The sequence below is a fragment of the Sphaeramia orbicularis genome, chromosome 6 (genome assembly GCF_902148855.1).
Source record: "Sphaeramia orbicularis chromosome 6, fSphaOr1.1, whole genome shotgun sequence".
In the NCBI taxonomy this organism is placed as follows: domain Eukaryota; kingdom Metazoa; phylum Chordata; class Actinopteri; order Kurtiformes; family Apogonidae; genus Sphaeramia; species Sphaeramia orbicularis.
The window spans coordinates 23189350-23216160 of NC_043962.1; the positions used below are offsets into that span (position 1 = coordinate 23189350).

Here is a 26811-nt window from a genome sequence, read left to right on the forward strand (position 1 = left end):
CAGAGCTTCCATTAAGAACAAATGATAATGTGTCATATTTCTTGTGTTAACCCACTGAAGCATTCTCTGTCAGACCAGACTGACTGCATGTTGAAGATCTGAATACGGCTTTTTTTTTTTAATTTCTAATTAAAAAGAACATACATCGCATAGACGCGTCTTTAAACAAGTGACTTAAAAGAGGTTCCGACAAATGAAAATGAAATGACGCAGTCTTTTTGTCAAAGATGGAGGAAACTCAGGGGGTGTTTTGTGGGTGTTTGCCGCTGCATTTCCAAGACGTAATATTAATGTTGTTGATTGTAACAAGCAATGATAATAATTAGAAACGCAAAGCCCATATCCATCATCACCGTCATCTACTGTGTGGGCACGATTTGTCATTCTTAGCCGAATTTCAGACCTAGTTCTTCATAAACTGTGAGTGCTTGTTGCAGTTTGTCACTTACATAATCTAGTATTCTTGTGAAATAACAAAAAGTGTTATTTGTCCTTTTCTTCTTGTTATTTTTTTCTCCATTCATGTGCAATCTCGCAGGATAGTCTTTATGAAAGTGCCGCCGTGACAATTGAGTCGAGTTTTGCTGAAAAAAAAAAAAAAAAAAAAAAAACTTCCATTGAAAACCAGGTGTTCATTTGCAGGTGTATATTCTATAATACATCAGTCATTTAAAAAAAAAAAAAAAGATTTAATTTCATTTCTTGCGCTATAATAATAAAAAATAAAAAAAAAAAGTCAATGTGTTTTAATTACTCCTGTGTAGGAACAAGAATGACATAAAATAACCACCTTCACATAATGTATAAGATAAAATATGCAGTGTGTCACGTCTTTTGAGACATGGAAATTTTAATTCGTAATGACTTGTGATGTCTTTGTATTCTGGGATGTATTGTACAGACATGTCAAACCTGAACTGGCGCCTCCACTGAAATCCATTTGTAGTAGAACATGTTCCGTACATTATTGTACTGCCCTCAGCTCTGTCTAAGAAGTTTGGTCGGAAATCTATTGCAAAAGCACACCTTTGCACAGCACCACTTACTTAGGAAAGTTGTTCGACATAGGTACATGCACACTCTATGTTTACTTTTATATTTCTTATATTTTTTTTATTCTACTTAAATATTTTTGATCCTGGAACTCTTTTCCACTGCTGTTCTTGTACTCTGCTGTTGTAACCAAGGTTATTATCGTTAACGAAAAATGATGAAATCTAGAATTGCAAAAACGTTTTCGTTAACTGAAATAAATAAAAACTATAATTAAAAGAAAAAAACTAACTGAAACTGTATTGTGTGTTTACAAAACTAACTAAAACGCATAAAAATTATGGATAAAATTCCCTTCGTTTTCATCTTTGTCAGTGTCAGATTGACATAAAATCGATTTATTTCCCTCGAGCAATTTTAGCTAGCGGCACCATATGATATTTAACGGTCAGTCACTTGTGTTAACTTGTGGTTTATAGTTGTCTTCTGGTCCTAATTCTACCTGGAAACATGACGACTAAAGTTGGGAGAAAGCAGCAGAGTCCTGTCTGGGATACGACGGCGAAGAAGATAAAAGATATAAAGAAACTAAAACTAAAACGAAGCATTTAGAAAATAACGAAAACTAATAAAACTAGCAAACCTGCTCTAAAAACTGATTAAAACTGAATTAGAGAAAAAAAGTCAAAACTAAATAAAACTAAGACTATAATGAAAACTCCAAAACTGTTGTAACCTTGGTTGTAACTCTGCAATTTCCCCATTGTTTTCTTATCTTATCTTATCTTATCTTATCTTATCTTATCTTATCTTATCTTATCTTATCTTATCTTATCTTATCTTAAATCTGGCCTTTGGGGCTTGAAGTTTAACCCATAAAGACCCAAACATCCACCAGCAACTAAAATCACTCACTGATATAAAATATTTAATTCCTGTTGATCCACTAATCCTATCAATACATGTAAATATTTGGTGTAAAATGCAGTTTGTCATCTTTTCATGGTCATCAGATATGACTCATTTGGATGTTCAGAGGCTCCATAGTTACCGTGGAAACACCAGCAAAACCTATGGAGTTGGCTCAATGACAGTAAATGGAGATGCTTTTTTCATGTTCAGTTAACGATATTCATTCATTCAACTTCTGAACCTGCTTTAACCTCACTAGAGTCATGGGGGGGGGTCACCAGTTCATCAAGAACCCAGTTAACGATATATTTTGCAGAAAAAATAATCTTTATCTTCAGTTTTCTCTATTTTGGATATTATAACCCTCAACTTTAATCCATAAATAATAATAATAATAATGAATTTTATTTATAAGCAGCTTTCAAGACACCCAAGGACACTGTAGAACAAGATAAAACAGACAATGCATAAAATACAAAGAAGTAAGCAAATAGATAAAAGAATAAAGACCCAGTGCTGCATTTGTGGTAATTCCCAAATGTATTTTTCTGTCTATTTTAACCTTTGTAAAGCAATTTATCACCATTTATTCTAATATTATCCTCTGTATTTGACTTTTTCTCAGTAAAAATCAGGTATTTTACTATTTCTATTCTATTATTTGTTTATTTGATGAGGACAGCGCATATTAATGAACACTCAGTACCAATAAAAAATATTACTTTGTGTAAATATGTCAGATTTAGCTGGGAGCTATTTTCCATCTGTAGTCCTCAACATTTCAAAACAGACTAAACATACAAACAAGACAATGCAGTGTATACAACACATTAGTATATAAAAGTCTACATCATACAATACATTATTAATACAATAAATACAATAGGAGACTGTCAAGAAGAATAACTATGCTGTAATAATAGCTACACTTCCTATAATTAGTATATTGAATTTGCTGATCATGCAAATAATCATAAAAAGCTCAAATTAAAGTTAGGGTTATTATATCAAAAACAGAGAAAACTGAAGAAAAGTGACTTTTTCAGCAAAATCTATCATCAACTGACCTTAAACCCAGTGTGTCCATCCACTGTCATTGATCCAACTCCATGGGTTTTACTGGTGAATCAATGTTGTAGAAGATGACGGTGTTTCCACGGTAACTACGGAGCCTCTGAATGTCCAAATGGGTCATATCTGATGACCATGAAAAGATGAAGTGTTTTTTTTCCACATTTATTATAATATTATCCTTTGTATTATGCCTTTTTTCAGTGAAAACCAGGAATTTTCCTACATTTAATTCACTGATCATGTAGATGTTCATTAAAGCTCAGATTAAAGCTGAGGGTTATTATACAGGGTGACACAAAAAAACGGGAACTTTTTAACAATCCAATAAAACCAAGAGTGATGGAAGAAAAATATTTTATTCATAGTAATTGAAACCTTGAAACCTGCCATTTAAGAAACAATGATGGAATTTTTATTTTTTAAAAATTACTTCCTGTAGGTCAAGGTTAAGGTTACTTTATTTATACCCGTAGGTAGATTTGTTTTGCAGTCTAGGTGATTGCCTTGGCATTACAACAACACTTACATTAAACATGCAAGACAGGTACTTGATCACACTTACAGACAGGACAAAAAGACCGGACAAAAAGTGCTCAGTGTTCCACCATTCATCTGTATAGCAGCATGGATAAGTTAAAATAAATAAATAAATAAATAAGATCCAGTAAATAAAAACAAGTTGCAATAAAAACACCATAAAAACCAGTAAAGATAAAATAGAAACAATCTGGGATAAAAACCAGGATAAGAACATAAAATTAAAAATTTAAAAATTTGAAGTCACAATAATAATAAATACAGCAAAGAAATGGAATAAATAACTAAATAAGTTAGTAAAGTGCAATGTCACTATTTCTTATTGAGCTCAGTGACGGCGAGAGGAACAAAGCTATTTTTATAACGCAGATGGCGTCCTCCTGTACGAATGCATTCTTGAAATCTGCTGTTGAGATTCCTCATTGACCGCTGCAACATCTCAGCTGGGATACTGTGAATTTCATCCTGAATTCTCTGTTTTAACTCATCCACAGTTCTTGGTCGAGTCGTGTACACTTTACTCTTGAGATAGCCCCACAAGAAAAAAATCACAAACGGACAAATCTGGCGATCTAGGGGGCCAGGGAACGTTACCGAATCTTGAGATCACACGGTTACCGAACAATTCTCGCACAGCCGCCAATGGTTACTAAAATGGGGGTGTGTTTACTTGCTCAAGGTCACTGTCCCGCAGTGCTGCCACTGCTCATGTCTGCCAATACGCACTTCAAAAATTCCCGATTTTTTGGGTCACCCTGTAATTTAAAAAAAAAGAAAATTCCATCATTGTTTCTTAAATAATAATAATAATAATAATAATAATAATAATAATAAACTTTATTTGTATAGCACCTTTCATACAGAAATTGTAGCCCAAAGTGCTTCACATTGATTGAAAAAATACAATATTAAAATACATTAAGATCTGATTATACATCAACAGAAAATGAAATTTGAGAGAAATACAATAAAATAAAAATAAATATAAAAACAACGCACGTTAAAATGTTTGATTATGCTTAGAATTTTTGAAGTGCAAGAAATAAGATGAGAAATACAATAAAATAAAAATAAATATAAAAACAACGCACATTAAAATATTTGATTATGCATAGAATTTTTGAAGTGCAATAAATAAGATGAGAAATACAATAAAATAAAAATAAAAGCAGCGCACATTAAAATGTTTGATAATGCATAGAATTTTTGAAGTGCAAGAAATAAGATGAAATTTGAAATACAATAAAATAAAAAATAAAAACAGAAATACAATAAAATGAAATAAAAATAAAAACCGCACATTCCTGGTTCCTGAAATGTGACCCCATTTTTATCTCCTAAATGGCATGTTTTAAGGTTTCAATTACTATGAATGAAATATTTTTCTTCCATCACTCTTGGTTTTATTGGATTGTTAAAAAGTTGCCGTTTTTTTGTGTCACCCTGTATCAGAAACAGAAAACTGAAGAAAAAGTAAGTTTTCAGCAAAGATATCAATAACTGAACACAAGAACAAGCATCAGTAACCACTGTTATTTATCAAACTCCATGGGTTTTACTGGTGAGGCAATGTTGTAGAAGATGATGGTGTTTCCACGGTAACTACAGAGCCTCTGAACATCCAAACGGGACATATTTGATGACCACGAAAAGATGAAAAAATACATTTTACACCAATTATTTACATGTATTAAAAGGATTAGTGGATCAATAGGTATTAGACATTTTAGATCAATAGATGTTTTGGTCGGTAGCAGCTGTTTGGGTCCTAAACTGACTTTTAATCTCATCTCATCTCCATGATAAATACATTAAATACCTGATTTTCACTTGAAAATGCAAACCACAGAGGGTATTATTGGAATAAATGGTGGTAAATCACTTCAGAAAGAATAAAAATAGAGAAAAATTAATTTGCCACAAAAGCAGCCCTGGGTTTTTCTGGGTTAAGTCACATGTCTTGGAATGTTGTCAGGCAAAGAGTGGGATAAGACATGGACTCGACTGCTTTCAGGCTTGACTTGAGAGTGGAGTTCTTTGAAGACGAGGAAAAAGAAAATGTGCCAGTTCAATGAGCGGAATTCTGTTTCGTGAATAACTTGCAATTTAGCTCTGAAGACTTGACTTTGGTTTGCCTCATGCAAACTTGATAATATGCTCGATCTGTTCCGAAAGAATTCTAAACAGCTCTGAACTGTTCTACTCTACTGCAAAATGATTGTGCTAAAAGCAACCGTCCACGTTCACTAGCCTCTGAATGTCTAAATGGGTCATATCTGATCCAATGATCATAAAAAGATGAAAAAATACATTTTAGACCAATTATTTACATGTATTGATAGGATTAGTGGATGAACAGGTATTAACCCTTTCATGCATAGTGGTCAGTACAGTGGACAGTTACTCTACAGCTTTAATCTTGTATATTCATGGGTTTTGTTGTTTTAGTTCCATATCAACCAACACAGTGGACACTTATGCATCATCTCATAAACTGCAATTCATACCATTATTTTAACTTTGCTGTTCTTGATTGGTTCTTGAGTGGAAATCAATTGTTAATATTTATTTTTTGCATATTATCTCCATGAAGTGAGTAATAACTAGTATTAGAATATGTTAAAATGTGAGAAAACATCAGATTAGCTGCATTAAACATGGTTTCATTTCACTGTTTTTATATCACTTTATCATATTGGGTTTTAAATACATGTTTCTTTGCTTCAAGAATAAAATTCATGGTGTAGCTTAGTGGACATTTTTGTAACTCCATGAAAAACAGGTTGATTTAAAAAAAAAAATTTAATCACATTGGTTTTTTTTCATGCCTAAAGAGGAATAAAAACACTCAGGAAAAAAAAAATCTTCATTAAGGTTCTAATAATTCATGCATGAAAGGGTTAAACAGTTTAGATCAGTAGATGGTTTTGGTTGTCGGTGGCTGTTGGGGTCCTAATCTGAGCTTTAATGAACATCTACATGATCATTAAATACAGGAAAATACCTGATTTTCATTTAAAAATTCAAAACGTAATGAATAGCTTGCAATTTTGTGGAGGACTTGACTTTGGTTTGTCTCATGCAAACTCAATAATATGCTTGATCTGTTCCGAAAGAATACTAAACAGCTCCGAACTGTTCTACTCTGTTGCAAAATGACTGTTAAAAGCAACCGTCCTTGATATGGATTGAGTTTGTTTTCTATTGTTCTGTCATCTGTTTCACATTAGATGGTTACAGATATGTTTGGGATGTTTTCCACCCATTAGCCGGACCGTAAACCCAGTGTGTCCATCCACTGTCATTGATCCAACTCCATGGGTTTTACTGGTGAATCAATGTTGTAGAAGATGACGGTGTTTCCATGGTAACTACGGCACCTCTGAATGTCCAAATGGGTCATGAAAAGTTTAAAAAACGCATTTTACACCAATTATTTACATGTATTAATGGGGTTAGCGGATCAACAGGTATTAAACAGTTTAGATCAGTAGATGTTTTGTTTGTCGGAGGCTGTTTGGGTCCTAAACTGAGCTTTAACGAACATCTACATGATCATTAAATACAGGGAAATACCTGATTTTCACTTAAAAATGCAAAAATACAAAGGATGTTATTAAGAATAAATGATGATAAATCATTTAAGAAAGGAGAAAAATGGAGAAAAATTAATTTGCTACAAAAGCAGACCAGGGTTTTTATGGGTTAAGTCACATGTCTTGGAACGTTGTCAGGGATTTCGTGAGTAACTTGCAATTTAGTTCCGAAGACTTGACTTTGGTTTGTCTCACGTAAACTCGATAATATACTCGATCTGTTCCGTAAGAATTCTAAACAGCTCCGAACTGTTCTACTCTACCGCAAAACGACCGTGTTAAAAGCAACCGTCCTTGATATGGATTTAGTTTGTTTTCTATTGTTCTGTCATCTGTTTCACATTAGATGGTTACAGATATGTTTGGGATGTTTTCCACCCATTAGCCGGACCGTAAACCCAGTGTGTCCATCCACTGTCATTGATCCAACTCCATGGGTTTTACTGGTGAATCAATGTTGTAGAAGATGACGGTGTTTCCATGGTAACTACGGCACCTCTGAATGTCCAAATGGGTCATGAAAAGTTTAAAAAACGCATTTTACACCAATTATTTACATGTATTAATGGGGTTAGCGGATCAACAGGTATTAAACAGTTTAGATCAGTAGATGTTTTGGTTGTCGGAGGCTGTTTGGGTCCTAAACTGAGCTTTAACGAACATCTACTCGATCATTAAATACAGGGAAATACCTGATTTTCACTTAAAAATGCAAAAATACAAAGGATGTTATTAAGAATAAATGATGATAAATCATTTAAGAAAGGAGAAAAATGGAGAAAAATTAATTTGCTACAAAAGCAGACCAGGGTTTTTATGGGTTAAGTCACATGTCTTGGAACGTTGTCAGGGATTTCGTGAGTAACTTGCAATTTAGTTCCGAAGACTTGACTTTGGTTTGTCTCACGCAAACTCGATAATATACTCGATCTGTTCCGTAAGAATTCTAAACAGCTCCGAACTGTTCTACTCTACCGCAAAACGACCGTGTTAAAAGCAACCGTCCTTGATATGGATTGAGTTTGTTTTCTATTGTTCTGTCATCTGTTTCACATTAGATGCTCACAGATATGTTTGGGATGTTTTCCACCCATTAGCCGGCAGTCATCTGGATGTTATACAAGCGTAATGTGAAAATAGTACTCAGCGGCAGTGTTGAATAAATGAGACAGCAAAACCCTTATCTTAAAACAAAGGCTGGGTCATGATAGGCCCACCCAATCATATTCCAGTGGATCAAACACACACTTATTTGCACTCACAGTTCCTGCACTGCACTAATGGATGGCGGGCAAGACGGAGAGCTTTATCTCAGTTTGCTTTTGTTCCCCATAATTTATTCAGCAGGGTCTGTCCTTTTGTGTTGTGTGTGTGTGTGTGTGTGTACAGGCGTTGTATGTGTTTATGTGCATATGTTTGGGAGGCTTTATGGCTTTGAATGTCCCCTTGTCCCTCGGGAATGAGCTCTTCCGACTTAAAGTAACGTACTGTAAAGCTCCTCTTGTTAGATAGAGATTCTCAGAGGCGGTAAAATATCAGCATCAGCACCGAGTGTTAAGGAAGTGGTTGAAAGGAAAACCAACAAAGATGACTCAATGATTATTTAGAAACAGTAAAGAGAATTTTCAATTAGATGTATTTTATCCTGGAGGGGGTCAAAAATTTTTCTTTTTTTTTTTTTTTTTTTTTTTATAGTCGAGTCCATACATCACAATCTTTCCAAAATCGTGTATTATTCATAGTTTTCTCCCACGGATGCTTGTTGAGCTGCATTATGTAATAAATTCCCATTATGTAATAAAAGTTCAAAATGTAATAAGAATGTCACGTCATCTTGTACAGGGTGGGGAAGCAAAATTTACAATGAATATTTAGTTGTTTTTTCTCAGCAGGCACTACGTCAATTATTTTGAAACCAAACATATATTGATGTCATAATCATACCTAACACTATTATCCATACCTTTTCAGAAACTTTTGCCCATATGAGTAATCATGAAAGCAAACGTCAAAGAGTGTGTGATTTGCTGAATGCACTCGTCACACCAAAGGAGATTTCAAAAATAGTTGGAGTGTCCATAAAGACTGTTTATAATGGAAAGAAGAGAATGACTATGAGCAAAACTATTAGGAGAAAGTCTGGAAGTGGAGGAAGCAACAAAAAACGTACCGAAGCTTTTATTAAAGCTCTCAAATCCAAAATCCTAAAGGATCCAACCAAATCCATGAGAAAAATGGCAATTGAACTTGAGGTAGACAACAAGAGCGTTAGAAATGCAGTAAAATATGATTTGAAGTTAAAATCTTACACAAGAACACCAAAACACTTGTTGACAACAGCAACAAATCCAACTTTAGCAATTTTTGGGAATCATGTTTATGGCTGCCTTCTAGCCCAGATCTAAACCCTCTGGATTATGATATTTGGGGCGTTTTAGAACATGCTACCAATAGAACATCACACAGCAATGTCGACTTTCTTAAAGATACTATTAAAGAAGAATGGGAGAAGTTGTCACCCGAATATTTGAGGAACACTTGCGCAAGTTTCAGGAAGCGTGTGAAGGCAGTTATTGAGAAAGAAGGAGGACACATAGAATAAAAACATTTTCTATTATGTCAATTTTCTTGTGGCAAATAAATTCTCATGACTTTCAATAAACTAATTGGTCATACACTGTCTTTCAATCCCTGCCTCAAAATATTGTAAATTTTGCTTCCCCACCCTGTAATAAAGCAGCATTATGTAATAAACTGACGCATTTTGTAATAAACTACGTCTAACGCATGATATAGTAAGTTTTTTCACGTTATGTAATACGTTATTACAATTTGAGAAATTTATTACAAAATACACTTGACACATTTTTATTTAAAAAATGTAATAACATGGTTCATTATGTAATAACAATCCAAATTAATATAATTTCAGAGAAATTTAGAAGAAATTAGTCACAGGAGCTACAGGTAATGGAATCAGAACTTTAACCACACAGTTTAAAGATGAAAATAAAAATGTGCCGAGTACGTTTTGTAATAAATTTCTCAAATTGTAATAACTTACTACATAATACGAAAAAAATTACTATATAATGCATTGAGGTAGTTTATTACAAAATTCGTCCGTTTATTACATAATGCGGCTTTATTACAAGATGACGTGACATTCTTATTACATTTTGAACTTTTATTACATAATGGGAATTTATTACATAATGCGGCTCAACATGCTGCATATCACTGTACATCTGTGATCATTTTTCTGGGAAGTGTTTTGACTATTTCATTTTGCTGTTTTGAACTTTCAGGGCCAGCGTTACAGTGGATTGGACGTTAAGATGAGATTGATCAGAACCCCTTGGAACTCTGACTGAATTGGCAGGTAAGAAGTGACTAAAACACACACACACACACACACACACACAGACTTTTTTTTTTTTTTTTTTAGACCTTTATTTAACCAGATAAAATCCCATTGAGATCAAGATCTTTTTTACAAGGGTGACCTGGCCAAAAGGTCAGCAGCACACGCCAAGACAGAAAACAGGTTTCACAGACAAGTAGTAACAATTAATTAAAACAAACAGTAATAATATTCTTATTCTTTTACTTATCCATGCTGCTATACAGATGAATGGTGGAACACTGAGCACTTTTTGTCCTGTCTGTAAGCGTGATCAAGTGCCTGTCTTGCATGTTCAATGTATATGTTGTTGTAACTCCAAGGCAATCACCTAGACTGCAAAACAAATCTACCTACGGGTATAAATAAAGTAACCTTGAACCTTGAACCTAATATTGTAATAACAAAAGTGAGGCAATTTTTTTTATTTTTTTTTTAAGAAGTGCAGTTAATATAGTGCAAAAATGTAGTTGAGATCACAGCAATTTAAAAACACAGGCACTAGTCGCTTTTCCTTTGACCCTCAAATTGCGCAAATATAACTTGCACATAAAATAAAAATTTACCTAATGGACAATTTCGCCAACAGTCTCATTTTTCGATTAAAAGTTATTGCGCTGGTAAGAGGTGGTTTTTCGGGCTTAGTGCAAATAGTATATCACGCAAAACTGCAATGGAAGGACCTTTTTTTTGCAACTAGAGTCAGGTGAATTAAAAAAACGGATGTTGACAGACGTTACAACCAAGTTCTAATAGTTTTGGAGTTTTCATTATAGTTTAGTTTGATTTAGTTTTGACTTTTTTTCCCTCTAATTCAGTTTGTTTTAATTCGTTTTTAGAGCAGGTTTGCTAGTTTTTATTAGTTTTCATTTTTTTCTAAATGCTTAGTTTTAGTTTAGTTTTAGTTTTTTTTTTGTTTTTTTTTTTACATATTTTCTCTTCTTCTCCGTCGTCGTATTCAAATAAATCCCAGACAGGACAGGATTTTAGTCTCCATGTTTCCAGGTAGAAAGGGGACCAGAAGACGACTGGAAACCACAAGTGACGAGAAGTGACGGACCCTTAAATATCATATGATGCCAGCAGATAAAATAACTTGAGGGAAATAAATCAATTTCATATCAATCTGACATTGACAAAAACGAAAACGAAAGGAATTTTATCCATAATTTTTATACGTTTTAGTTAGTTTTGTAAGCACACAATACAGTTTCAGTTAGTTATTGTTTTTTTCTTTCAGTTATAGTTTTTATTTATTTCAGTTAACGAAAATGTTTTTACAATTCTAGTTTTCGTCATGTGGTGGAAAAATTTACTTTTTATATTTTATACTCTTTATGTTATACTCTTTATATTTTATATTGTTAGTACATCTTCTTTTAATGCTGAGTCATTATTCATTATGTGTGATGTTTACCACTCTGTAACACCCCCGACCCAGGAATGGAGTTCTTTCTTGTCTTGAGTTAAAACCCAAACACCTAAATGTCTGAATGTGTAGATAGAGGATGGCGCCTGCACTCCAGATAGGATCCAAGCAAGGTTAGAGTGAAGAGGTCATCATGACCTCTTCACGGAGCAGAGAAGGAGTTGTATGGGGTGGTACGATGTATGTAAGGAATGACATCATAGTTTGAGGGGGTTGGATTTGGTTCTATATAATCTTTAGTTTTCTCTTGTTTAATCAGACTTCATTTTCATTTTTGACATTCATTCATTAGTTTTCGTTAACGATAATAACCTTAGTTACAACAATCGAAGAAGAAGAAGAAACATGTCGTGGTATGTGTGGACACACCAGGAAACCCGATCATTTTTTAATTTAGTACGAGATAGAGGGGTAATATATAATAATAATAATGAATATATCTGTATATCAACACCATATTTACGTTGGTCGCCATGTTTATGGAATGACTTCTTGTGTCATCTCGCGATAATAAATAAACAAATCATCCCATTTGTGATTTAATGGGAAAAAAAATGACATTACGCACTTCTGTTTTTTCGACATTTAGTAAATATCGGTAAAGTTTTGCGCAGATGTCCGATGGAAAAGCGACTACTGTTTGATTGACTCTGTCTGTCTTGTCTATAAGACAGAGCGAAAAGCTTGAAATGACATGAGTTGTGGTATTTTCAGCTCCACTTGAAGTGTGTTCCAGACAAAGGGGGCGGCAAAGCTAAAAGCTCGCTTCACTATTCAGTTCTAACTTTAGGTACATTCAAATAACACCGATCACAAGACTGTAAAGAATATTGACTGGTTGATCTTTGGAGAAAAGAGGATAGGTATGACGGTACCATACCTAGAAGAGCTTTGTAGGTTAAGGTTAGCCAACGGGTCAACTTTCATGAATTCAAAGACGGAAACTCAGCTTTAGCCGAGAGTTCACAGTGAAGAGTGAGATGATTACAACCAGTAAAAAAGACATCACCGTGATGTAGCACTGGGAGAAAAGTAGCTGTTACCAGGTATTTACGAGCTCTGAGTGAGAAGCAGGGTTTATTTCGATAATACAGGGTGAGTCAGAAAAAACGCTCTTTTCATTTAAAGAAATTGTACCACTGAAATGGAAATGCTTATTTTTCTTTTGATTATACAGTCATATTGATGTGGTCATTGAGCATGTCTGGCGATTGAATCATTGATTTATGGCATAGCATAACAGAGGGAATGTCCATTGTTTATTGTGCACCGAAATATCTGCCAACACAGTTTATGCCACCGTGAATGAAATTGAAATTGTCAACCATTACAGCATGTTTACTCGCCATCAAAATGTTTTGTCTCAACGAAGTCGTCCGGCACGACCTTCAACCTGGCTACCATTCAGATTGATGCAAATCTGTGCTCGTTGTCGCATCTCTAACACAGCTCTTCTCGCCATTCGTGTTCGTCGTAGGGCTTGGATTTCAGCCGTGATGCGATTTCGGAGTTCCTGAAGAGTTTGTGGAACAGTCTGATACACACGGTTTTTAAGATACCCCCACAAGAAAAAGGGAAGTGGTCTTGAAACTGCCGAATGGTTTCTTGGACGCTACCAGTTTCGCAGAATTGTGTCACCATGAAAGCTCTCTGCACATCCGTAAACTGTGGTCTTGCCATGATGAAAACTCCCTGGGCACTGTCATGTAGGCCTATGTCCTGAGTGTGAAAGCAAAGCCCCGACTCCTGTAATTGTTGTCAATTTCAAGTTTGTTCACTGTGGCATACATTGTGTTGGCAGGTATTTCAGTGCCCAATAAACAATGGACCTTCTCTCTCTTATGCAATGCAATAAATCTATGACTACATCTCCAGACATGCTCAATAACCACATTAATATGACTGTATGGTCAAAAGAAAAATCAGTGTTTCCGTTTTAGCAGTACAATTTCTTTAAATGGAAAGAGCGTTTTTTCTGACTCACCCTGTAGAAACCTATCTTCACCCTCAATTTACAAACCAGGTTTGTGATGTGGATAACTTAACCGTCATCGCTCGACTCCTTAGTGAGAAGAACACGTGCAGATTTTATTTTATTTTATTTATTTATTTTAACCTTTATTTAACCAGGAAAAGGATCACATTGAGATGAAGAACCTCTTTTTCAAGGGAGTCCTGGCCAAGAGACAGCATGAAACACAACACATAGTTACAACATACAATTACAACAAACAATAATTTACAGGACAATTCAACCTATGAAAAACACATGCAAGTCATTGAGTTCTTCTCCAGCACTTTGAGTTTGGATTTAAAAGAATTCAGGGAGATCAATTCAGAGAGTTTCCAGTCTTTTAGCAACATATTCCATGTGGACGGAGCAGAGTACACAAATGCCCTTTTTCCCAGCTCTGTACGGGCAAATGGCACAAAGAGGAACAAATGCTCGTTCGATCGCAGACAGTAAAAATCAACACTTCTTCTCGTAATCAAACCACAGATATAGGAAGGCAGTAGCCCAAGTATGGCCTTATAAATGAAGGTATACCAGGTTTACCGAGGTGTTCACAGAAAAGCGTCGAAAAAGCGTAAAATAATTCTGTAACCGATAGTTCTGCTTCTCAGTTATGAGTAGCTCAGAGCCAAAGTTGTTTCGATATATTTAATTTTGTTGTGTATTTTGTTTTATTAGGGTGAGAAAGCTGCAAAATACTTTTTTTTTTTTTTTTTTTTACTGCACTTTAGAATTTGGTACTTTAAATACTTTAGATGTTTCAGATATCTGCACTGATTTATTGGTACTCTTTACTAAGGACTTTTGCTATACTTTTCTTTCTTCTTTTGTTCAGACAAGGTATAGTTTTTAGATGTTACCTGCACTGTAATACCGGATAAGTTGAGTTTACTTAAAAAATTTGAGTAAACCGGTTACCTTAAAAAATTTAAGTAATGAAAACTTGAGTGTATTAAACTGAAATGCTTGATTTGAATGGAAATGCTATTTTAAGTACAACACACTAAATGCCAAGTTAATTTAACTTAAAATTTGTTGCAATGTCAATTGCTTCGGATAATCACTAACTTAATATCATCAGTGCATTGGCCTCATTCTGAGTCGACTTAAATTAAAATCTTTACAGTATTATTTGCTTTATGAAATTATTCAACTTAATATACTTCAGCGTGTATGGAAGTTAAGCAGGAAGATAGCTCAGTGTAATTTACCAGTACAGGTAGTGTTTTTAGTTTGGTGAGGTATAAAGATTTTCATTAATCAAACTCTATCCTAGATGAACAGTAAAGCCATAGTTCTTCCTATGGCTCTGACTCATGGTGCAGCTCTACAAAAATACAAAAACATACACAAAAAGGCCAATAAACACTGACATACACACATTAAAGCTATACCGTATGATGTGGCATTTTTACACTTTTCTTTTGTCATCTTAAAATGCTCCTAATAAGTGTGTGTCAAACTAAAATGTAAAAGAAATCCACCAGGTATTGAAACTCAAAAATGTTTAATTCTCATATATTTCTAATAAAAGTCTGACCAATCATTTTAGTTGGTCCGAATGAAATAATTGGCCGAACCTGACTGAGCCTCCTTTCAATCATCCATTACGGCCATTCAGCATCCAATCCATTATCTCCGTCTCACATCCGATATGTGTCCCTCTGAATCTGACGCTTCACTGGCGCTGCTCCTCCTGTCACTGACCACAGTCTACTGTCTAGGATGTGTTTGGATAGAACTGACATGCACATGTGGAAGGGAAAAAACGGATTTATGAACAGAAACAGCAACTGAGGGGCACAAACGGGAGTCTGATGAATGAAGGATGGAGATAAAAGTCTGGAAGTCAGCTGTACTGGACTGAACAGGTCTGCATAAAGCTCAGCTTTTCTGACGGTGGGACTCATACAGGTACATGTACATGGTGTCACACATGTAAGATGATGTAGGATGATAACTGTATGGACTATGAAACTTCAAATGTCCACGGAAAATTCGCAGAGGCCACGTGTTCACAGTGCGCGCGCCCATCCCCTGGGCACTGCAGTGAAGACCCTGACCCAGTACTGCACAGACCAGGTCTACTGATGGAACAGGAGCCGCGGGCCCGTGGCAGGTGGATGATGCATCTGATTACTGAGGGAGGGGTCCGCGGACACGCCAAAACGGACCGGACCTCCACCTCTGCTTCCTGTTTCCATCGCGCATCAGATTAGAGGAGGAGAGAGGAGCCTCAGAGCTCAGGCAGAGGGAAGGGGGCGGGGCTTTGGAGGGAGGCGGGTTGTTCATGTTCAAACTTTTACTAAGTGCTGAGAGAAATGCCACATCGGTAGGTATAGCTTTAAGTCCAAATTAATACTAACACCACAACCCCGCTGAACCCCTGCACAGAAAAAGAACACATTTTCAACAACATGCCCAATACCCACAATGCAATGCACAGATAAGTGGTGTTGTCATGACTAAAATTTGGTGATTTAAATCCATTCAACTTGAACTTTTTCGTACTTTCGACTACGTCTACAAATTAGTAGAATATACTGAACATTTTATAGTAATGTAATAAAACTTAAATCTTTTAAGTACATTATAATTAAAGCATTTTAGTAAATACAGTGTGCTTGACAGTTTCGACTGTGACTCCAGTCTTCCTCAGAAGTGTCACCCGATGTGCTGCTGACGTGTCATTTATCAGCTGCATTCATAATCATAATCATAATCATAATCATTCAATCATGCAGTTTGTTTAATAATCCCATGTGCTGTGTCTTTCCTTTATTAGAATAACTGACACTTTTGTGAGTCTTTACGCATTTCCAACCTTTAAATCTCATTTGTAAATGCTTTAGATGTCATAGATAGTGCACACTTTAGATGAACTCACACCATAGACTGAATTAATGAGTAGTAAGTGCTTTAGAACTACCTAAAATAATGAATTCCTGTATTAATAACTGTTTATAAGACATCTATTGGAAAATAAATGTATGAGTTAGTATAAAATACACAGTAAAATATTCACTAACCATTATTACATGTCTGAATAGTGTATGTGTGAGCATAAATGCACATCAAAACTGGTTTGTAAGTGATGCAATATAAAATGTTTAAACGCTGAATCTATAATTTATAAAGTATGAAAATACAATTATTAAGTAGATTGTAAATGAGCTTATTAATGATGAGTAAAACATTTATAACTGTGCTTATAAACCATATACTAATGAGTATTCATGTCAGAAATACGCTTTATAAATGATGAATTTGGTATTTATTATTGCTTAACTAATGCTTCATAGTGTGTACTTATTATAAAGTGTTACCATTCTTTTTTTTTTTTTTTTTTTGCCTTCACATTTCAAATCTTTTTACTTAATTTAAAAAGTTACATTAATACTAGTTCTACTTTTACCAGACACTTTACTTCTACTTGAGTGTCAGAAAGAGGTGGTCAGGATGGGGACAAAGAGGAAACAAGAGACATGGAAATTAACCCTTTCATGCACGAATTATGAGAACGTTAATCAACCCTTTTTTCCTGAGTGTTTTTATTCCTCTTCAGGCATGAAAAAAAACAATGCGATTGAAAAAATTCTTCTGACAAAATAAATTAAATTAAAATAAAATAAAATATAAATAATTTTAAAATATTTTCAAAAATACATACAAAAATAATAATGAAAAAGAAAAAAAATTATTAGGAACCTATTTTTCATTAACCCAAAAGGACCCAGTGTGACATTTGTGTCACTTCCCAAATTATTTTTCTCTATATTTAACCGTCCTTAAGTGATTTATGACCATTTATTGTAATAATTACTCTGTATTTTGTAGGTTTTTTTTTTCAGTGAAAATCAGGTATTTTTCAATATTAATTTACTAATCATGTAAATTTTCATAAAAGCTCAGAGTAAAGTTGACGGTTACTATATCAAAAATAGAGAAACTGAAGAAAAAGTGACTTTTTCAGCAAAATCTACCCCCCCCCCTTTTTTTTTTTTGTCAAATTTTGTTAAATAAGTGACTTTTTAACAAGATATATCAGTAACTTAACATAAAACAAATGTCTACAACTACTATCATTTGTCAAATGGGTTTATTTTTAATTTTTTTTTTTTTCAACTTTGTTCCATTTGTGGCTTTTTTCTGTTCTTGTTGCTTATTGTTTTTATTTTTTAAAATTCATTTTGTTCATTTTGATTAGTTTGGCTGTTTTTGTTCATATTCTTGCTTATTTTTTATTCTTTTTTACTTAATACGAGTTAAATTTTTGCTTATTTTTTCATGTTAGTTATTAGTTGGTAAATTTTTAATTAATTTTGGTTCATTTTAGTTATTATTTAAACATAAACCCAGTGTGTCCATCCACTGTCATTGATCCAACTCCATGGGTTTTACTTTTGTTTTTCTTCATTTTGTTGCTTATTTTGGTTCAATTCAATTTTTTCTTCAATTTTGTTCCGTTTTCGGCTTTTTTCACTCATATCCCTTATTATTTTGTTTTATTTTGTTCATATTATTGATCGCTTTGGCTGTTTTTGTTCATTTTGTTTATTTAATTCTTTTTTACTTCATTTTAGTAAATTTTTTTGCTTTTTTTTCACATTTTTTTTTATTCATTTTACTTATTAACATATATAAAACCCAGTGTGTCCATCCACTGTCATTGATCCAACTCCATGGGTTTTACTCGTGAATCAACGTTGTAGAAGATGACGGTGTTTCCATGGTAACTATGGAGCCTCTGAACGTCCAAATGGGTCATATCTGATGACCATGAAAAGACAAATAACTGTATTTTACACCAATTATTTACATGGATTAGTGAATCAACAGGGATTAAATAGATGATATCAGTAAATTATTTTGGTAGATGATGGATGTTTGGGTCTTTATGGGTTAAGTTGCAAAAATGTCCACTCAGCTGGACACCACACGTTTAATTTTTGATGCACAGAAACATGAATTTAGTGATAAATTGTGTGAAAACTAAGGGGATGGCTTGTGATTCTGGGGGTTTATGCTCAGGAGAGATCTACATAATGTTACCAATTCATGTCAGAAAAGATATGTAGTGTCTTAAAACTTTAATAAAGATATGTGTAAAAAAAATCAAACAAACAAACAAAAAAAACAACAACAAAAAGAACAACAAAATCCATGAATATACAAGAGAACAGCTGTAGAATAGCTGTCCACTGTAGTGACCAGTATGCATGAAAGGGTTAATGAGAATAAATGAAGACACATGAAGCCGTTGCTGCTAAAGACAGTTCGGTCTATTTGCGGTTTCCAGTGTGAGAATAAAACCTCTGTAACGCTGCTCTAGAGACGAGAGAAACATAGAAGTAACACGACAGAAATGGGGTTAGTCTGTGAAATCTTACAGGTTCCTAAACTGCAATGAAAGAAGAAGCTGAAACAACATCCATACTTCTGGTATTTCCCAACTGAAACACACCTGTCTAGAATGTAACCGAAGAGTTCGATCATAAATGAACACTACCTCAGTAATTCCACACTTACTGCTGATATGGAGCTAAAATCACCCCAAATCCTCCAGTGTGATTCTCACTGCGTCTGTGTAATGCCGCATCTTTGTGTTGCTTGGCAACTATTCTCCCAAAAGTTGCAAGAATTACATTGTTTAACAGAAGAAAGACTGTTATCAATGCATCAGTGAATTCTTTGTTCTTGTGTCTGCATGTAGAACCTAACAATGTACTTAGTTATTAGAAAATTACTGCAAACTATGACCTCTTAGAAACTTATGCTTGTTTTTTTCTAAAATTGTAGTCCCAAAGCAGTTGACATCAAGTTAACCCTTTCATGCACAGTGGTCACTCCAGTGGACAGTTATTCTCCAGTTGCTCTCTTGTATATTCATGGGTTTTGTTGTTTTAGTTCCATATCAGCCAACACAGTGGACACTTATGCACCATCCCATACAATGAAGTTCACACCATTACTGTAACTTTACTATTCTAGATAAACCTGATCTGCACTAACATGTTTGAGTGTAAATCAGTTGCTAATTGTTATTAGGCTGGAATCAACAGTTTTCTGAAACAAAAAGGTTTTTTTTTGTTTTTTTTTTTGCAAATCCTTCTGAGACCCAGTAATGCATTTTGTCCTCTGTAGGGGACAAAAGTTTGACAGTTTTACTTAAAAAATCCTGTGCATTACAAAGGACATTCCATTAAAAACTCAATCAGTCAATACAATTTACAGTCTACTCTCGTTATACCGCCAACTTCCGTTCACGGCCAAATTGGCGGTATAATGAAAATGGCGTTACAACGGGTTGCGTCCATAATGTGCATGTCTTTACTATATGATGTCTATGCTGCCTCCGTTAACCCGTTCTAATTGCGTTTCTAAATAAATCTGGATTCTGTTATGTTGTAAGGGATCATTTAAAGTGGGGAAACATTTTAAGCATTATTATACCCTGTCGGGAAATGACACCCCATCATCTTGAGGCTTTGGCTTAATCCCACGTCCTCTTCCCGACATCCTGACCTACTGAGTGTTCTGCGATAAATGAACGGTGGCCGTTCCGTAGACCTACTCGTAGCTTGTCGCAATCAGCGTCTGGCGCGTTTGTTTCAGTGCATTGTTAAAATGTATGTGTACTCGATGGCAATCACGCTGGCGGTATAACGGTCGGGAAATCAATGGTATAAGTGTTGTTTGTGCATGGAACTGGGCTGGCGGATGGCGATAGGCGGAAATGGCGGTAGCTAATGGAATAATGCATTGGGGATTTTTACCTCCGCCAAGGAGGTTATGTTTTTGCCAGGGTTTGTTTGTTTGTTTGTTTGTCTGTCCGTTAGTGTGCAACATAACTCAAAAAGTTATGAACAGATTTTGATGAAATTTTCAGGGTTTGTTGGAAATGGGATAAGGAAGAAAGGATTAAATTTTGGTGGTGATCGGGGGTGGGGGGGCCCACGGGGGGGGCGCAGACCAGAAAATTTCATCAAAATCTGTCCATAACTTTTTGAGTTATGTTGCACACTAACGGACAGACAAACAGACAGACAAACAAACCCTGGCAAAAACATAACCTCCTTGGCGTGGGGGGGCCCACGGGGGGGGGCCACTGATCAGCCTTGGCGGAGGTCTGCGCTCTCCGAGTGCTTCTAGTTGTGCAATGGTTTGGTCGGCGGTGAGCGAAAATGGCGGTATAACGGCGGGCGGTTTAACGAGAGTAGACTGTATTTTAAAAATGTATCTAAAAAACTGTTGCATTATGTAGTTTCCAATCAAGACAATTTTTTTATGTAAAAAAGCTAAAACTGTCAAATTCCTGGGTCTCAGGAGGATTTTATCTCCATGAAATGAGTAATAACTAGTACAGTCTACTCTCGTTATACCGCCAACTTCCGTTCACGGCCAAATTGGCGGTATAGCGAAAATGGCGTTACAACGGGTTGCGTCCATAATGTGCATGTCTTTACTATATGATGTCTATGCTGCCTCCGTTAACCCGTTCTAATTGCGTTTCTAAATAAATCTTGATTCTGTTATGTTGTAAGGCAGGGATCGGCAACCTTTAACACTCAAAGAGCCATTTCGACCCGGTTTCCACGGAAAAGACAACACTGGGAGCCGCACCTCGGAGGTGCCACGGCGGCGCACCTCGGAGGTGCCGCACCGCGACGCTGGCGGTATAACGGTCGGGAAATCAATGGTATAAGTGTTGTTTGTGCATGGAACTGGGCTGGCGGATGGCGATAAGCGGAAATGGCGGTATAACGGCGGGCGGTTTAACAAGAGTAGACTGTATTAGAGTATGAGGAAAATGTGCGAAAACATTAGCGATTTAGCAATTAGCGGCATTAAAAATGTTTTTATTTCATAGTTTTCACACAGTAGATCACTTTATGATGATGAGTTTTAAATACATGTTTCTTTGCTTCAAAAATTAAACACATGGTGTCCAGCTGAGTGGACATTTTTGGAACCCCACAAAAAATAGGTTCATAAAAAAAATTCATTTGCATTGTTTTTTTTATGCCTAAAGAGGAATAAAAACACTCAAGAAAAAAATATTGACTAAGGTTCTGATAATTCATGCATGAAAGGGTTAAAGAACAGTGTTTTTTTTTTTTTTGCCACAGTAAATATTCTTATTATGTGAGCAACTACTGCAGGTACACTTCTTAAAATGTGGGAAAACACAGAACAGTACAAAGGTTTTTAAATCTGGTGAATAGGAAAAACTAACAGCCACCAATGTGTTGAGTCCTCTGTACGCAGGGATTAGTCTGCAGCCGTGTGTGATTAGAAAATGGATTAAACAGGTAAAGTAAACCAACAGCTAATGAGTGAACTGTGCACTACTTTGTTATTTCCTAGTGTAGTGGAGCTCTTATACGACTGAAGCATTAAATCATTTCATATTATTATGGTACCTTGAAAGTAATCACATTAGATTAGATCAGTGGTTCCCAAACTTTTTTGACTGGTGACCCCATTTTAACCCTTTCATGCATGAATTATAAGAACCTTAGTCAAGATTTTTTTTCTTCCTGAGTGTTTTTATTCCTGTTTTAGCATGAAAAAAACAATGTGGTTGAATTTTTTTTAACCCTTTCATGCATAGTGGTCACTCCAGTGGATAGTTCTTCTCCAGCTGTTCTCTTGTATATTCATGGGTTTTGTTGTTTTAGTTCCATATCAACCAACACAGTGGACACTACATTATAACTTATAGATCACAGTAGATCTACCTAACACACAAAACAGACAGAATCTTGTTATAATTGTACTTACTTCTTTTAAGACATTTCAGGTTATTCACATTTTTTTTTTTTTGCAAAATTATACTTTGTTTTAGTGTAAATACATGAAAATATTAACATTTACAAAGAGAAAAATTTGGACTTGTCATTATTTATGTATTATTATGTTATTATTTTACTGGTTCAGCCCACTTCAGGTAAAATTTAGAACGAAAAAAGTAAATTGACATTATGAAAAGGTTGACATCTACAAACTATCCTTTTAAAAGATGTGAATAACATGAACGAACTGAAAAAAATAAGTGTCATTTTGACAATATTCTGCCTCAGTTTATCATTTATATATGTAAATTACAACTTTCAGATCACAGTGGATCTACAAACACACAAAACATTTAATAACAGGCAGAATCTTGTTAAAATTGTACTTACTTCTCTTAGGACATTTCAGGTTGTTCATATTTGTTCAGGTTATTCACATTTTTTTGTGAAATTATACTGTATTTTAGTGTAAATACATGAAAATATTTACATTTACAAAGAGAAAAATTTGGAGTTGTCATTATTTCTATGTTATTATGACAGTATTTGACTGGTCTGACCCACTTGAGATTGAATTGGTCTGAATGTGGAACCTGAACTAAAAGGATTGTTAATTTCTTAGTGTAATTTTTGCATAACAATTTTTGAATAACACGAACAACTTGAATTGTCTTAAGAAAAACTAGTCCAATTTGAACAATATTTTGCCTCCGTTTATCAGTTTATCATTTACACATGTGCGTTACAATCGCACAAAACATTTAGTAACAGGCAGAATATTGGTCAAATTGCATTTACTTTTCTTAAAACTTTTCCGTTTGTTCATATTTGTTCAGGTTATTCATGTTTTTTGTAAAAGTATAGTTTGGTAATGTAAACATTTTCATGTAATTTTACTTTTTTACACCAAAAAACACAACGAGAGATTTTGGGGTTGTCATTATTTATAGGTTATTATGATAATATTTTACTGGTTCTGACCCACTTGAAATCTAATTGGACTGTATGTAGAACCTGAATTAAAATGATTTTGACACCACTGATTGTTAATATCTTCAGTGTAATTTTTGCATTTCACAAATTCATCCTCAGGGCCGCACTGGACCCTTTGGCGGGCCGGATTTGGCCCCCGGGCCAAATGTTTGACACCTGTGCTCTAAATGTTTTTGAAATGTTATCATAGAAGTCATAGAATAATTGATTTACTGTATTTTATAAAGTCAAATATAAGGGCTGTTATTATTCTGTAAGTACTGATAAAAATGTACGTCTGTTGAGTTCTCACTTTTGTTTGTGGCGTTTCTCGGGGAATAATCATTTTAGAAAATGGGGTCAATACGAGGGGGGCAATATTTATACCATAGAGTGCAGTGGGTCTTTTAAACTAGCCTCATATTTGTTGGGTATTTTACGATCATGAAGAGCAGTTACTGAACAAAATGACTCCCAATAGATGGATAACCACACCATTACCCACCTATAACCAAGATTAATGGGTAGAAATTGGACTGGAGTTATATTGTGTGTTTTTTTTATATATATAAATATCGAAGCCTTTCTGAGTGCAACTGATTTAAGAAAAATAAATGACTAAAATAAAGCACTTTCTACCAAGTTTGAAAGCGAAGATTGATGACTATTTTCTGCTTGCGAGCTTACCGAAGGACCGTGTGTTAAAAATATACACATGGCTAAACAAGGAAAGAAGGAGTTGTTAGAGATTTGTCAAGTTTTATGTGATCCTTGTACAAAGCTGAAGGAGAAGTGACACGTGACTGCATCAATGCATGAGTAAAGGTTAGAAAAAAAAACAAAAAAAAAAACCGACAGAACATAGAAAGAGAAACGGAGACGGGTTACCTTGGTGGGAAAATAAGAAGAAATGATGACCCTCAGCAGCGTTTTCTACTGCATGCTGATACCTGGGCTCGTATCGTAAGAGCGTTTTTGTGTTTGCAGGACATTTCAGCAGTGTGTCGAGCATTTGTTGTTGTTATTTTTCAAACATTAACCCTTTCATGCATGAATTATGAGAACATTAATCAAGATTTTTTTTTCTTTATTTCTCTTTGGCATTAAAAAAACAATGCAATAATTTTTTTTTTTTTTTTTTTCATGGAGTTGCAAAAATGTCCACTCAGCTGGACACCATGTGTTTAACCCTTGGGTATCCTTACTAAGCACCAACTGTGCCATTTTCGCACACTTGTGGAATAATGTCAAAAAAAAAAATCATACAGTTTGTTTTTAACTCTTACACTTTTTTCTATTTCATCAACTTGAACTGTAAATAAAAATATGAAATACTTAATAATTGTCACATTTTTTAACCCTTTAAATGCTGTGTTTGTAATGTAAACAAACAATTTTTTTGGATGCAAAAAACACAAAAAAAATATTTTTTTTCAATATACTACATAAAACATGGATCACATATTATTTGATTTTTTCATCCTGGCATATGTCAGTGATTAACTCCAACTTTGGTTAATTTGCATTATTATTTTTGGCGCTAGGTCAAATGTTCAAAAATACTAGCATCTGTCACCAAGTGTGCGTAAAATGCACACCTATAAATCAAACTATTAAATATTATATATTGATTTATTTTTCTGCTCTAATTTGATTTTATTTTTGTAAATCAAGGTCAGCCCTAATCATACATATCAACTAATCATTCATTTTAGATTTTTTTAACCCTTTATACAATCTCTTTTCATCATGATATTACTACATTTTTTGATTCAAAAAACACAAAATATGATTTTTTTTCAAAATACTACATAAAAATTGGATTGGATGTGGAATTTTTACACTTTGTAAATTCATCCCAGGGGCTGGATTGGAACTTTTGGCGGGCCGCATTTGGCCCCCGGGCCGCATGTTTGACACCCCTGCTCTAGGGTGATGATGCAGTTTGTCTGTGTTTCCCATATGTTGCCATTGTTTCTGAGTCTGTTGTGTCTGCCGTGGTAAATTACGCTAGTCTTTTTTTTTTTTTTTTTTTTTTTTTTTTTATGGCTGACACGGCAGCCAATCAACCGCTGACTATCTGGCTTCTCTGAAACTCTGTTAGTTCCCTCGTTGCTTTGAAAACTCTCATATAAAAGTGATGATTGTCAGACCCTCTTTAAAAGCTAAATGGCATTCAACTTATTTGATATGACTCGCATGAATAGTTACTTTTGTGATTCACTTACTTCAAAGCTCCTTTTCATGTGGTGTTTCTCTTATTTTATCCACCTTTTATATCCCTCCCAGTGGGGCAGAAGATTAGGTTTCTTCATGAAAATGATATTGAATTGGTGCAATTGAATCAATTCACGTGTTTTTTTTTTTTTTTTTGTTTTTCTTTTGTATTTCCTCTCAAATACAGCCTCTTTTTCTCTGGCAGTGATTCTTAGAAAAACAACTGGTGACATGCACGTCCCCAAACAAGTGTATCCACAATTTGTGGGTGTGTGTTTAATGACAAATATTCTAATTAGTCCTAATTTATTACACAACAAGTGCCACTTTCTTGTACGCCTCCTCATAGAGGTCCTCTGTGTTTACTGAAACTCAGCTTTATTATTCTATCTATTTAGAAAAACGTGGTATAATGGAATAAAAGTAAATTAAGTTAGAGCAAATAGTCAGTTATTTCTTTGGATTCAGTTGTATTTTTGACGCTTTTTGTCTTCAGTAGTCGCTTTTCCACTGGACATCTGCGCAAAACTTTACCGATTTTTACTAAATGTCGAAAAAACAGAAGTTCGTAATGTCAGTTTTTCCATTAAATTACAAATGCAATGATTTTTTAATTTATTATTGTGAGATGACACGAGAAGTCATTCCATAAACATGGCGACGAACGTAAATATGGTGTTAATATACAGATATATTCATTCTTTTTCTTCTTCTTCTTCTTCTTCTTCTTATTATTATTATTATTATTATTGTTATTATTATTGTTATTAGTATTATTATTATTATTATTATATATTACCCCTCTATCTCGTACTAAATTAAAAAATTATTAGGTTTCCTGGTGTGTCCACACATACCGACACGTTTCT

At 34.6% G+C, this 26811-nt stretch overlaps 1 protein-coding gene across 3 annotated transcripts in view; it reads left to right on the plus strand.

Annotated features, from left to right (window-relative positions):
• Nucleotides 1–26811, plus strand: part of lrrc4ca (leucine rich repeat containing 4C, genome duplicate a) — a 778552-nt gene that overhangs the window by 709645 nt on the left and 42096 nt on the right. For all 3 annotated transcript variants that reach the window (XM_030136981.1, XM_030136980.1, XM_030136979.1), the window contains exon 2: nt 10421–10494. The gene's annotated coding sequence lies outside the window, so the exon portion shown is untranslated. The remainder of the gene's footprint in view (nt 1–10420; nt 10495–26811) is intronic.